Here is a 10663-nt window from a genome sequence, read left to right as displayed (position 1 = left end):
CTGGGCATGGTAGTGTACACTTGCAGTCCCAGCTACTTAGGAGGCTGAGGCAGGAGGATTGCTTGAGCCTAGGAGTAAGCTATGATTGCATAGGTGACAAAGCAAGACCTTGTCTTTAAAAAAAGGAAGAAGTTAGGGCAAGTCGTCCATCTTTGGGGCATTCTATTCAAGAATATCTGGTAAGGATCCCTGTCAAGCTGTCAAGAACTGGGTTTAACTGGGATCCCTTGTTTTTTGTTTTTGTTTTGAGTTGGAGTCTCACTCTGTTACCAAGGCTCGACCTGCTGGGCTCAGGCGATCCTTTCGCCACAGCCTTCCAAACAGCTGGGACTACAGGCACGTGCCCACCAAGCCCGGGTACTTTTGTTTTTATTATTTATAGAGATGAGGTCTAGCCATGTTGCCCAGGCTAGTCTTGAACTCCTGGGCACAGGCAATCCTCTTGCCTTCACCTCCCAAAGTGCTGGGATCACAGGCATGAGCTACCATGCCTGGCCTGGGATCCTTTGTTCTATGAGGCAGTGAGAGGTCCTTGGAGTCAGCTGCAGGGAACTTGACTTCTAGTTCTGATTCTGACTCTAATTTTCTGTGTGACATTAAGTAAGTTGCTTCCCCTCTCTGATCCTCAGTTTTCTCATCTAAACAATGGGGGGCTCAGTCTTAATCTCTAAGGTCCCATCTTGTTCTGAAAATATCCTACTTTGGGTCTATGAGAATATAATAAAAGCTGTTCCATAGGTCTCATAGGATTAAAAACAAGATAATATAAGAGAAAAGAATCCAGAAAAATGTAAAATACTGGAGAGAAATGAGAGATTATTTTCCTCATATCATTTTCCTTTATAATAAAAATATTATAAAAGTATCACATGCTCATTGTAGAAATTTTGAAAAGACAGGAAACTATAAAGATCATAAAAAACACTTGTAATCCTACCATATAGAGTTTAACATCATTAACATGCTAGTATTTTACTTATATTTATTATATTATATATTTTAAATAAAATTGGAATCATGCTGTATATAACTGTTCTGTAACCTGCATTTTTCATATAAAATGTATATTGCATTTTTCAATGGCATTAAATATTCGTTGAAAATATGATTTCTTTTTTTTTTTTGAGTTGGAATCTCGCTCTGTCGCCCAGACTGGAGTGCAGTGGCTGCTCCTGGCCACCGCAGCCTTGACCTGCTGGGCTGCAGCGATCCTTCCGCCTCAGTCTTCCAAGTAGCCGGAATTACAGGCATGCGCTACCACGCCCAGCTGATTTTTTGATTTATTGTAGAGATGAGGTCTTGCTGCCCAAGTGGGTCTCGAACCCGCGGGCTCAGGCAATCCACTCACCTCAGCCTCCCAAAGGCACAGGATTACAGGCTGAGCCACCAAAACCAGCATATGATTACTTTTTTTTTTTTTAAGTTGGAGTCTCACTCTGTCGCCCAGGATGGAGTGCAGTGGCATGCTCCTGGCCACCACAGCCTCGACCTGCTGGGCTCCGGCGATCCTTCTGCCTCAGCCTTCCAAGTAGCTGGAACTAAAGGCGCACACTACCACACCCAGCTAATTTTTGATTTATTGTAGAGATGAGGTCTCGCCAAGTTGCCCGAGCGGGTCTTGAACCCGCGGGCTCAGGCAATCCACTCGCCTTGGCCTCCCAAAGTGCTGGGATTACAGGCTGAGCCACCGAGCCCAGCCGAAAATATGATTTCTTAGAACTCCATGTGTTCTATTCAATAAATGTGCCATTATTTATTTACCCACCTTTTTTTGGTATTTAGAATGTTTACCTTTTTCTGTTATTATAAATATTTCTTATTAATGTCTTTTGTGCGTAATTTATTTTAGGAGCAACTAACAACTGGATCAAGAGACATGTACATTAAAATTTTATAATGGGGCAACCCCTTTAGGTCCACTCCTACTGTGGGAGCTTTTCTGTCCTCTCAATAAATCCTGCTTTCTAAAAAAAAAAAAAAAAAAATCTGCAATGGAAAAAAAAATTTTTTTTCAAGAGTCGGGGTCTCACTTTGTCACCCAGGCTGGAGTGCAGTGATACAATCATGGTTCACCAAAATCTCCACCTCCTGGGTTCAGGCGATCCTTCCATCTCAGCCACTCAAGTAGCTGGGACTACGGGCACACACCACCACACCCAGCTTATTTTTAATTTTTTGTAGACACGAGATTTTATTATGTTGCCCAGGCTAGTCTTGAACTCCTGAGCTCAAGCAATCCTCCTGCCTCAGCTTCCCAAAGTGCTGGGATTACAGGCATGACCCACTGAGCCTGGCCTAAAATTTCGAACATAAACAAAAGTAAACTAGTATAATAAGCCCCAATGTTGTTTCTCTTTCTTTCCTTTTCTTTTGAGATGGAGTCTCACTCCGTCACCCAGGCTGGAGGGCAGTGGCCGCTCCCGGCCACCGCAGCCTCGACCTGCTGCGCTCAGATGATCTTTCTGCCTCAGCCTTCCAAGTAGCTGGAACTACAGGCACGTGCCACCACACCTGACTAATTTTTTTATTTATTGTAGAGATGAAGTCTCGCCAAGTTGCCCAGGCTGGTCTTGAACTCGTGGACTCAGGCAATCCTTTCACCTCGGCCTCCCAAAGTGCTGGGATTATAGGCATGAGCCACCGCACCCGGCGGCTTCCTCCCCACCCCTCCTCTCCCCTTCCTTTTTGAGTCAGAGTCTAACTCTGTTGCCCAGGCTGGAGTGCAGTGGCGTGCTCACGCTCAACCTATTGGGCTCAGGTGATCCACTTCAGCCTTCAAAGTAGCTGGAACTACAGGTGTGCGCCACCATGCACAGCTAATTTTTTCATTTATTGTAGAGACGAGGTCTTGCTATGCTGCCCAGGCTGGTCTCAAACCCATGGGCTGAGGCAATCCTCTTGACCTCCCAGAGAGTTGGGATTACAGGCGTGAGTCACTGCACCAGGCCTAATGTTGTTTCACCCACATTTCCCCAGGTCCCCCTGCCAACCAATTATTTTTGAAGCAAATCCTCGACATCGTATACGTTGGCATGCATATTTTAAATATGTATAATCCCATTATATAAAATTCTAGAAAATACAAATGAAAATGTAGAGACAGAAAGAAGATCAGCCTGGGTATGGTGGCTCATGCCTATAATCCCAGCACTTTGGGAGGCTGAGGCGAGAGGATTGCCTAAGCCCAGGGGTTAGAGACTAGCCTGGGCAATGTAGTGAGACTTCGTCTCTAAATAAAGATTTTTTTTTTTTAATGAGCTGGTGGTGGCACGTGCCTGTCATTCCAGCTACATGGAAGGCAGAGGCAGAAGGATTGCCAGACTCAGCAGATCAAGGCTACAGTGGCCATGAGTGTGCCACTGCACTCTAGCCTGGGCGACAGAGACTCCAACTCAAAAAAAAAAAGCAGATCACACACCTCATCAACAAGGGTACCTGCATAATCAACGTTTGCACACCTAACCCTGAATTGTACCCCATATCTTTAAAGTAAAAAAAAAAAAAAGCAGATCAATTGTTGTCAGAGACAGAGATGAGGTAGAGGAAGAGATAAACTATAAAGGGGCATAAGCAAAGTTTTGGGAGTGATGGATATGTTTTGTATCTTGGTTGTGCCAGTGGTTTTGTGAGTGGACCTAGCCAATTGTAGCTAAATTATCCCTCAATAAAGCTGATTTTTTTTTTTTTTGAGTTGGAGTCTCACTCCTTGGCCCAGACTGGAGTGCAGTGGCACGCTCCCGGCCACCGCAGCCTCAACCTGCTGGGCTCCGGCGATCCTTCCTCCTCAGCCTTCCAAGTAGCCGGAACTACAGGCACGCACTACCACGCCCGGTTAATTTTTGATTTTTGATTGTAGAGATGAGGTCTCGCCAAGTTGCCCGGTGGGTCTCGAACCCACGGGCTCAGGCAATCCACTCACCTCGGCCTCCCAAAGTGCTGGGATTACAGGCTGAGCCACCGAGCCCGGCCAAGGTTGATTTTTAAATGTGTTTCCCTAAACTCTGACACTATTATTAAAATAAATATTAGGTCGGGCGCCAGTGGCTCATGCTTGTAATCCCAGCACTTTGTGAGGTAGAGGCAAGAGGACTGTCTGAGCCCAGGGGTTCAAGACCAGCCTGGGCTATTTGGCAAGACCTCGTCTCCACAATAAAAATTTAAAAATTAGCTGGGTGTGGTGGTGCGTGCCTGCATTCCCAGCTACTTGGAAGGTTGTGGCAGAAGGATTGCCTGAGCACAGCAGGTCAAGGCTACGATGGCCATGAGCGTACCACTGTACTCCAGCCTGGTCAACAGAGTGAGACTCGAACTCAAAAAAAAAAAAGAAAAGTATGTTGATGTCTCCATGTTTGAACTTGGACTTCTTTAGTTTTTTTAAATAATTAATTAATTAACCGATCTATTTACCTATCTACCTACCTACTTTAGGGACAGAATTTCACTCTGCCAACCAAGCTGAAGTGCTGTGACACAGTCATAGCTCACAGCAGCCTGGAATTCCTGGGCTCAAGGCATCCTCCCACTTCAACTTCCCGAGTAGTTGGAACTACAGGCACGGACCACCACACCCAGCTGATATTTTTATTTTTTGTAGGGATGTTGTCTCCCTATGTTGCCCAGGCTGGCTCTTTAGTAATGTTGAATGATTTTTCCTAATTTATTGGCCATTAGTATTTTTTGTTTTGTGAATCGCCAAGTCATGTCCTTTGCCTAGTTGTCTAATGAGGCGTTTGTCTTTTTTTTGTGGATTTGTAATATCAAGGATACTAAAACTCTATTACATGGTGCAAATACTCCTTGCTAGCTGGCCTTCTAATTTTGCTTATGGAGTTGTTATTATTATTGTTGTTATTATTATTATTTGAATTGAAGTCTCACTCTGTCACCCAGGCTAGAGTATAGTGGCACACTCACGGCCACACCAGTGTCAACTTGCTGGGCTCCAGCGATCCTTCCGCCTCAGCCTACCAAGTAGCCAGAACTATAGGCGTGTGCTAGCATGCCCAGCTAATTTTAAAAAATTTATTGTAGAGATGAGATCTCACCAAGTTGCCGGGGCTGGTCTTGAATCCGTGGGCTCAGGCAATCCTCTTGCCTCGGTCTCCCAAAGTGCTGAGATTACAGGCTGAGCCACTGAGACCAGCCTGGAGTTATTATTTTTAAAATAAGAAGTTTTATATTCTTTACATGGACAGATGTATTCATTGTGTCTTTTTTTTTTTTTTGAGTTGGAGTCTCATTCCGTGGCCCAGACTGGAGTGCAGTGGCTGCTCCTGGCCACCGCAGCCTCGACCTGCTGGGCTCCGGCAATCCTTCCGCTTCAGCCTTCCAAGTAGCTGAAACTACAGGCGCGTGCTACCACACCTGCTTAATTTTTTTCATTTATTGTAGAGATGAGGTCTCGCCAAGTTACCCAGGCGGGTCTTGAACCTGCGGGCTCAGGCAATTCACTCACCTCGGCCTCCCAAAGCACGGGATTACAGGCTGAGCCACCGAGCCCGGCCCATTGTGTCTTTTATTGTTTCTTCTTTTACCTTTATGCCTAGAAAGAATTTTCCTACTCCCAGATCAGAGGGATATTCACCTATTTTCTTCTATATTGTTGATGATTTTATTTGGTTATTCTTGAGCACGCTGGAACATAGTGGATAAATTCAAGCATAGGCTCTGAGGTCACATGAAGCTGAGAGCAAATCTCAATCTGTGTGACCAAAGGTATCTTCAACTTCCTTGTCTATAGAATGAGGATAATAATAGTTTCCAACTTACAAGGTTATTTTAAGAATTAAATGAAATAATATTGGTCAGGCATGGTGGCTCACATCTGTTATCCCAGCACTTTGGAAGCTGTGGCCGGTGGATTGCTTGAGCCCAGGAGTTCGAGACCAGCCTGGGCAACATGATGAGACCTCGTCTTTACAATAAATAAAAAAATTAGCTGGGTGTGGTGTTGTATACCTATAGTTCTAGCTACTTGGAAGGCTGAGGTGGAAGGATCACCTGAGCTCAGCAGGTTGAGGCTTTGGTGACCATGAACATGCCACTACACTCCAGCCTGGGCGACAGAGTGAGACTCTGACTCAAAAAATAAATAAAATAAAATAAAATAAAAATAATAAATAATTGGCTGGGTGTAGTACCTCACACCTGTTATCTCAGCGCTTTGGGAGGTCAAAGCAGGAGGATTGCTTGAGCCTAGGAGCTCAAGACCAGCCTGGGAAATATAGTGAGATCTCAGCTCTGTTTGTTTGTTTGTTTGTTTGTTTGTTTGTTTGTTTGTTTGTTTTTGAGTTGGAGTCTCACTCTGTCGCCCAGACTGGAGTGCAGTGGCCGCTTCCGGCCAAGGCAGCCTCGACCTTCTGGGCTCCAGCGATCCTTCCACCTCAGCCTTCCAAGTAGCTGGAACTACAGGCGCGCGCTACCACCGCCTGCCTAATTTTTTGATTTTTATTGTAGAGATGAGGTCTCGCCAAGTTTCAGCTCTGTTTTTAAAAAAGAAATAAATAATTGGCCAGGCGTGTAGGCTCATGTCTATAATCTCAGCACTCTGGGAAGCCAAGGTACAGAGACTGGTTGAGTCCAGGAGTTTGAGACTATCCTGGGCAACATAGCAAGACCTCTTCTCTACAAAAAAAATTAAAAATTAGCCAGCTGTGGTGGTGTGCACCTGTAGCCCCAGCTACTTGGGAGGCTGGAGTGGAAGGATCACAGGAGCCCAAGAGGTTGAGGCTTCAGTGAGCCATGACTGTGCTACTGCAATCTAACCTGGTCAACAGAGTGAGATCTGCACTCCCCCGCAAGACAAAGGCAGGGTAGTTATTTTAAGAATTAAATAAATTGATATTGACTGGGCATGGTGGCTGATGTCTGTAATTCCAGCACTTTAGGAGGCTAAGGTAGGGGGATTGCTTGAGCCCAGGAGTTTGAGACCAGCCTGAGCAATATAGTGAGACCTCATCTCTGTTTAAAAAATAATAATAAGTAATTGGTCGGGGACAACGGCTAACTCCTGTAATCTCAGCACTTTGGGAGGTTAAGGCGGGAGGATTGCTTGAGCCCAGGAGTTCAAGACTAAGCCTAAGCAATGTAGCAAGACCTTTTTTCTACAAAACAAAATCAAAAGTTAGCCAAGCATGGTGGCACACGTTTGTAGTCCCAGCTACTAGGGAGGCTGAAGTGAGAGAATCGCTTGAGCCCATGAGTTTGAGGCTGAGGTGAGCCATGATTGTGCCACTGCACTCCAGCCTGGGTGACAGAGTGAGACCCCCAACTCAAAACTCAAAAAAAGGGTTATTTTAAGGATTAAATGAAATAATACTGGCCAGGCACAGTGGCTCATATTTGTAGTCCCAGCACTTTGGGAGGCTGAGGCAGGAGGATTGCTAGAGCACAGAGTCCGAGACCAGTCTCGGTAATACAGCAAGATCTTGTCTCTACTTAAAAAATGATAATAATAAATTGGCCAAGCGTGGTGGCTCACGCCTGTAATCCCAGCATTTTAGGAGGCTGTGGCAGGAGAATTGCTTGAGCCCAGAAGTTCGAGACTAGCCTGGGCAACACAGTGAGACCTCATCTCTACAAAAAAGCAAAAAATTAGCCAGGTGTGGTGGCCCACCCTTGTAGTCCCAGCTATTTGGGAGGCTGAGGTGGAAGGATCACCTGAGCCCAGAAGGTTGAGGCTGCAGTGGACATTGATTATGCCACCATTATACTCCAGCCTGTGTGACAGACAGAGTGAAACCCTGACTCAAAATAACAATAATAAATAAACAAATAAACAAAGAAAGAATAATTTCGGTTTGGGTTGCTCTGTATCCAAATAATTTGAAGCAAATTCTGAGAAACATGGGAAGTAGATATTCCTTCTGCTTCTCCACTGGCAACTAGGTAGTGGAGATGTGGTTCAGGGTTTGTCAGCCAGATGCGATCTCTCCCCCTCACCCCCCGTGCCTCCATAGCCTTCCAGCAAACTCCTTTTCTGCTTATGGTAAAGTAAGGTTCTGTGGTTTACAACCAATAACCTGACTAGACTACTCTGGGATTTCCTGGAGTGAATGACATGAAGTTAACCTTTTTCCCCAAATAATCAGATACCCCTAGACAATTGGTTACATAATACACACTTTTCTCACTGATTTAAAATGGGCAATATTTTCCACTGAAGTGAGTTCTTCACTATCCTGTTGACTAGAATCCCAGAGGGTATTTATTTATTTATTTATTTTTGAGTCGGAGTCTCATTGTTGCCCAGGCTGGAGTGCAGTGGCACGCTCGCGGCCAATGCAGCCTTGGCCTGCTGGGCTCAGGCGATCCTTCCACCTCAGCTTTCCAAGTAGCTGGAACTACAGGTGCCCGCCACCATGCCCAGCTAATTTTTCTTGATTTATTGTAGAGATGAGGTCTGGCCAAGTTGCCCAGACTGATCTGAAACCCCTGGGCTCATGTAATCTTGCCTCAGTTTCCCAAAGTGCTGGGATTACAGGCATGAGCCACTGCGCCCGGTCTAGAACCCCAGAGGACTTTTTAATTCTCTTCCCCTTAGGAAAAGTCTCATGTTCTAGAACCCCAGGCTGTGTCTGTCAGGCCCCAACTCGTAGCTGCCATGTCCCTCCCCCCACCATTGAAATACCCCTGTGTTGGAGAGGCCCCAAAATCCTCTACTTTTGTGGTGATATCAAAACTGAGTTCCCAAAGCAGTGCCATCTCTGACTGGAAAGGAGGAAACAGGATCAAGGAATTCTTGAGGAATCCCTCAGCCCAAGCTCAGTTGGGAGGCTAAGGAGTGAAGAGAGGCAAAGATGACAAGGGGCAAGATGAGAGGTCCTCTGAGGTAAGGTTTGTGTTGTTATGACATGGTACCACAAGGTCTGAGAATGTCTCGGCTGCCACTAAACATACAGACGACACCTGTGGAAATACCTAAGTCAAAGCACCCAATAAGTGTCTCTGGAAAGGATGGGATCTGAATGTGGGGGATGGGAAACAGATGGCTCTACCTCTAGTCAAGGGTATTTCTGAGGTGGTCATGAGTGAAGGACCAAGGAGACAGTAGACCTGGGGTCTTTTTTTAATTTTAATTTTTTGAGTTGGAGTCCCACTCTATCACCCAGGCTGGAGGGCAGTGGCACACCCCTGGCCACCGCAGCCTCCACCTGCTGGGCTCAGGTGATCCTTCTGCTTCAGCCTTCCAAGTAGCTGGGACTCCAGGCATTCACCACCATGCCCGGGTAATTTTCTGATTTATTATTGTAGAGATGAGGTCTCGCCAAGTTGCCCAGGCTGGTCTCGAACCTATGGGCTCAGGCAATCCACTCACCTCGGCCTTCTAAAGTGCTGGGATTATAGGCGTGAGCCACTGCGTCTGGCCTGGCCTGGGATCTTTTAAAAAGCAACAGGAATTTACACAATAGGCTATTACATGGTCACTAAAATAATGTTTACAAAGACTTTTTTTTTTTAATAACATGAGGAAATTCCTTTTTTTTTTTTTTTTTTTTTTTTTATGAGTTGGAGTCTCACTCTGTCGCCCAGACTGGAGTGCAGTGGCACACTCACGGCCACTGCAGCCTCGACCTGCTAGGCTCAGGTGATCCTTCCTCCTCTGCCTTCCAAGTGGCTGGAACCACAGGTGCGTGCCACCATGCCTTAATAATGTTTTGATTTTTTTTTTTGTAGAGACGAGGTCTCACCAAGTTGCCCAGGCTGATCTCAAACCCCTGGGCTCAAGCAGTCCTCTCCCCTCTGCCTTCCCAAGTGCTGGGATTACAGGTGTGAGTCACCGCACCCAGCAACATGAGCAAATTATTGTTATAATTTTCAGTAAAAGAAAAAAGCCAAGCTATAAAATCATGTACTGAGTTGATCAGAAACTGTGCAGAAAAAATATGCATTAAAAAAAAAAGACTATAAGAAAATGCACCAAAATGTTAACAGTAGTTGGTTGTATTTGGATGGTAGCTATATAACAATATACTTCCAAAATAGTAAGGACTTATTAGGTACCAGGTTCTGTGCTTGGCATCTTACATAAATTATCATCATGTCTTTGCATAACAACCCTTTGAGGCAATTACTCCTACTTTACAGGTGAGAAAACTGAGGCTTCCAGGGGCTACCTAGTGAAATCCATATAGCTCAGAAGTGGCATAATTGAAATTATTTATTTATTTATTTATTTTAGTCGGAGTCTCACTCTATTGCCCAGGCTTGGAGTCCAGTGGCACAATCACGGCCACCACAGCCTCGATCTGCTGGGCTCAGGCAATCCTTCCGCCTCAGCCTTCTAAATAGTTGGAACCACAGGTGCATGCCACTACGCCCAGCTAATTTTTTAAAAAGTTTATTGTAGAGGTGAGGTCTCGCCAAGTAGCCCAGGCTAGTCTCCAAACCCTGGGCTCAAGCAATTCTCTCACCTCCACCTCCCAAAGTGCTGGGATTACATGCATGAGCCACCGCACCTGGCATAATTGAAATTACTAATTAAAAGTTATTTTCCTCCTTTTTTCTATTTTCCAAGTTTTTGACAATGAGCATGCACTTTCTGCCGTTCCTCAACTGTCTCTTTCCTCATCTAGTTAATCCTTCTTGTATTAAGAACAAAGGGAGCCAGGCTCAGTGGCTCAACCTGTAATCCCACGCCTTGGGAGGCTGAGGTGAGTGGATT

The sequence above is a fragment of the Carlito syrichta genome, unplaced genomic scaffold, assembly GCF_000164805.1.
Source record: "Carlito syrichta isolate Samal-C Ts95f unplaced genomic scaffold, Tarsius_syrichta-2.0.1 Scaffold301828, whole genome shotgun sequence".
Taxonomy (NCBI): Eukaryota; Metazoa; Chordata; class Mammalia; order Primates; family Tarsiidae; genus Carlito; species Carlito syrichta.
This window is presented reverse-complemented; position numbering follows the sequence as displayed.